A 5,000-nucleotide genomic window follows, 5' to 3' on the forward strand; every position below is an offset into this window, starting at 1 on the left:
ACGATCTCATGGCTGGGACACGTGGCTCCCTTGGCAGGAACTACCCTCTGCCGATTCTCCAACTATGGCACCCCCGGGCCCTGCGACTGTCTCCGAGCCTACCAGCTCCCTAAAACCTGGGGAGTGCCCTCCCTGGCTACTCCCCCTCGATGCTCACGTGGCAGGCTGGTGCCACGGGCCCCTTTGCCCGTGGACATGACACTGCCCACGTGGCTTTTGGCGCTACGGGCCCCGCATCATGCGGGCCCACCTGTGCCCACTATGCTATCCCAGCCCCTCTTGGACTCTTAGCCTACCACGGCCGACTAGCCCGGTGCCCGTGTACCCACTAAGCGAAACTCACCGTTCGCAGCCACGCTCCCAGCCCGTCAACTGGACTCCTGCACCCCTCCAAACGGGTTTCGAGCCTACATTCGCACCAACAGCAAAACGACCTCTATTTTGTCAATTTGACGAACCCACTATCTACGATTAACTCTGACCCCGGAGTCCCTTGGGTGGGAATCTCTCCTCCCCAAAATCACTCATCACACCATGCATTCCACATTCACTCCATACACACAGGCCCACTGGCCCTCACTCACTCATCAAGTACATTTTCCATTTCTCAACTCGCATCACATCGCTGAACACTGCCATTCTACTCACTAGAATCCCTCAACTAACTCGTGCTTCCGCGTCATCCCTTACAATATAGCACGTTCCATTTAATCCTACGTAGCTAAGCTACGTCCCCTCTACACATCCAAAGTCTGTCAGTGTTTCCAAAATCCAAAAATCCCTTTTCCCATCCTAAATCTGAATTAAAATCCCTCCAACTAATCCATTCCACGGGCCCCATGAGGACTTGTCCCTGCCCCATGAGGCCGGTCTAACCAAGCTAACCCTTCCCCCTAACTAGCGCCGTTCCTGTGCCCAAGCAGGGGGGTCTTCCACCCTCTGCCTTGGAATCCTGTTCACCCGAAGCGAGGCTTGCTTTGTTTTTTGTTTTTTTTCTTCTTTTTTTGCGCACCAGCGCGGCAACTCGCAACCTGCACTCTTTCCCCGTGACGTCATGGTAGCTGTTCGCACTTCCCGCACCTCGTCCCTTCTCGGACGGTAACATCCGGCACGGATTCCCCTCCTGCCAGATTCCAACCATTCGTGCAGCCATGATGTCACCCCGCGCATCCCAAGCAAGCCTCGTGTTTCGTTGGGTTCCCCACGCGAGCACATGTGCTCTGCCCATCCGTAACCCGCACCGCGGAATCCCTGATGATGTCATTCGCACCCCGAACTGGCGCGATTTCTCGCGCAAGCCGGGGTACGCGTGACACATCGGGGAAGCCGCTCCGCGCGCTCTGCGAACAGAACGCGCGGCGCAGGTCACATGGAGCTTTACACACACGCTCGTCTGGAGAACCCATCCGTTCCAAATTCATATCCCAGCCTACCTTCTGCCCGTCTACGGGATCGGCTCATTCACCGCGCCGGATTTCACTCGCGCAGACGTGCACGTGGCGGCCTCGTGCGAAGCACAGCACGGACCCTGCGCGCTGCCGTACGAATCCGGCACGGTCCTCGAAACAGCTACGGCCGCTACTCAGCCTTTGTCCCTCGTCTGGTGCCGTTTTCGTCGCCTTTCAACACCCGCTCTCCCTCGTGCTAATACGCTTATTCACCTTGACATGACACTCGGACACGCGGTTGCGTGTTCCCGTATACCAACCATCATCTCCTTCTCATACCGCGACTTCACACATGCGGTTTCTCTCACATACGGCCTTTCACCCATGCATTTCACCACACTCGTAAACACACACACACCCGAACAACCACGCTGGGAATTCGCGCTACCACAAGGGGTCCCGGGGCTTCCATACCCCCAAACTTCGCGTGTACCTGTCCACAGCTCTAACTCGTAAAGCTCGACCGGACCCACCTGGTCGCGATCCGCTTCTCGGGGGTATATTCCCTACCCTCGTTCCTGAAGAAGGCTATCCTGCTGCTTGCACCAGGTCATGACACATTCCTCCAGCTCACCCCCATTGTCCCTCACTAACTCCATGTGTGTGTGTTCGTCTTTAGTTTCATTTAATTCACCCTCTATCTCCCATGTCTCTGTTATTTTTTTTAATTCCTGCGTCTCCCTTTGTGTCTCTGTTAATTCCGTCACCTCGTTCATTACCTCCGTTTCTTTCTGGCTCCATTTTCCTTCCCATTTGAGTCGTTCTTCCTCTCTGAGCCCCCTTAGTTGTTCATTATCTTTTCGGAGCTTTTCCATCTCTGTGGACTCCATCTTTGCTCTCTCCTCAAATTGGTTAATTTCAAATTCATATCGTTTTTGTTTTCTCTACCACTGTTTCTCATGTTTTTCCTTCTCCAATCTCATAGTTTCCTTCAATTAGCCGATCTCCTTTTCCTGTTTCATTCGTTGTTCCTTCACTATCTCCGTGTACTTCAACCTTGCTTTCTTTTTCAGTTGTTCTTGTCTTTCTTTTTTAATTTATTTCACCCCCTGTCCGACCGTCATTATTTCGCCTGTCACGTCCTTCTTGCCCACCTCAATCGTGGACCACACACCTTTTACACTCCCTTTCAATTCATTCACCTCCTCTCGTATCTTGTCCATCTCCGCCATTTTGCCTTTCACCTCGTCCAATTCTGCCCTCATCGCCTTTTGCTTTGCCTGGAGATTCCACCTCATGCTCTGTGTTTCGCCCCGCAGTGTTCGCATATCGCTCCTGAATGCCTGCATGTTCGCATTCATGTCGCCCTTCATTGCATCCAAATTGCCGTTTATATCGCACGCATTTGTATTCATTTCATTCTTCATTTCTTCCTTCATTTCGCGCGCATTTGTATTTATTTCGCTCATTTCTTCCTTGATCTCTTGCATCATTCGCATCAACATTTCCATCATCCGATCCGTGGGCGGATTCGCACGTGGGGGGCGTTCGTCCGCCGCCACAGCCACTGCGCCCATTTCGGACTCTGCATTTATTTGTGGTGAAAGTTCAACCTGCATAACGGAGCTTTCATCCTGGGCCATAGATTCTACATTAAAAAATATCCCTCCCTGCCCCCGCTCACCTTGAACTGCCATTCTGCGTATCGGAAATAAAAATTTTCCACGCTCAGAATTTGATGGAACCGGAGGGTCGCCTCGCACACCCTTGATCCGGTTCCGTTAATTTGGTTTGGAGGCGTGATGGATTTGAATCCCACTCCCTGACAACAGTGTTGTGGTTCTCGCCACGCGTGCGGGCGACCGCTTTTAGCTAATTCGCGGCCGCACGCGCCCACCGATCGTGGCAATCCAGTTGTATCTTCCGGATCAACACCGAAATCCAGCTACGGATGTGTTTTTAACCACACCGTAGATCAGCCAACTTTTCTGTCCACGCGCTACAGGGTTGATCGCTGAATTGTCAATGTACCTAATTATTTGCGCAGACAGAAATGCCATGGATTTGCACCTCAACGGAGCCTGCACGAAAACGAGCCGCTTTTAAGCAGCTCGTTCCGTTTGAGATTTGCCGAGCGGTTTTATATCGCCAAGCCCCGTCGGATCCGATTACTTTATCGGTGTTAAAAACGAGCTAATATTCCGAACGCAATTATGGTCGTTCAATGGAGGAAGGGAGGCAACGAGCAGGTGAATATGCAAACAATGACATTTATTTATAAATGCACATATGCAGTCAATGAAGCAATGGGGGGGGGGGAATGGGGACAAAGACACGAGCAAAAAAGACCTACAGCGTTTGTCTATTATGTAATGTACAGGCACTTAACCGTTCTACTGAGCGGACAAGGTGCCACAGACTTCCATGCAAAAAAACCCCAGAAAGAAAAGCAAGAACAGGGCCCGTAGGCCTTTGATGTTCCACGGAGCTGTGGAGACCGAAGGAGCTCCGCCAGTCCGTGCAGGTTACCTGCCACCCTCTTGGTGACTCGCTGGGCAACCCTCGATGTCTCGTCGTCAACATGGCAGCTGGTGTATTGGCAGCAGGTTGGTCCAGGTCTTTCCGTGCGGCCTGGTCGATCGGGCCTAGCCGACGACGCCTCAGGAGCGAACGGGCCTTGCTCTTTTCGAGTTGATGCTCTCTTAAGAGCCCGCTCACTCCTCAGCGTCGTTCGGACCGTTATGCCGCTGGCTGGCGACTTATCTCCGGCTGCCTCCACCGACCCACACTTCTGCACGGCACTGCATGCTTGGCTGGACTTCAGGCTCCACTCCGACCTCAACCCCGACTTCCACTTCGAGCTCCACTGCGAACCCAGACTGGACCACGAACCCAGATTTCAGACGAACTGAACTCCCGGGGCCTCAGCCCCGCCTTTAATCGGGTTTGGGGGGGGGGGGGTGTTTGGTCTTTCACCTATGACCCTTCACCCCCCGCTGGCTCCGCCCCTTTTGCCATTTTGATCCGATCTTGCCGTCAAACGCGGACAAAAGCGGTCGTGGTTGAAATCACCAGCCCTTGCCCCAACGAGGGAGTCCCTGCGTCTGTCGGCGGAGATGCCGCTTGTCCGTGGAATGCCCTTGCTGGCGAAAAGAGGGCGGTGTTTGAGGAGATGCTGTTCGTTTGTTGATGTGGTGAGGGGATGTTGGCGGTTGTCGCGAAGGTGGTGAGAAGATGTTGGTGGTTGTTGGTTAAGGTGGTGAGGAGATGTTGGCGGCTGTGGCGAAGGTGGTGAGGAGATGTTCGCGGTTGTTGCTTAAGGTGGTGAGGAGATGTTGTTCAAAATAATGATAGAAAAGAATAATACTACCTCAAAGATGCACAGCCCGGCTCACAAATAAATCCCGTTAGACATCGGTGGGGAAATATATTCTGGACACGCACTTATCGACATAACTGATCTTCGGGGAACCTGAATGGTGTTCTGTGAGTTTCCACAACCGTAACAAAATATATATATATATATATATATATATATATATATATATATATATATATACACATACATACACACATATATTCCTGTGGTATACCTGTTGAAGAACTGGAACT

The sequence above is a fragment of the Eptatretus burgeri genome, chromosome 2, assembly GCF_056783735.1.
Source record: "Eptatretus burgeri isolate ZD-2024b chromosome 2, Ebu_testis_v1, whole genome shotgun sequence".
Classification (NCBI taxonomy): Eukaryota; Metazoa; Chordata; class Myxini; order Myxiniformes; family Myxinidae; genus Eptatretus; species Eptatretus burgeri.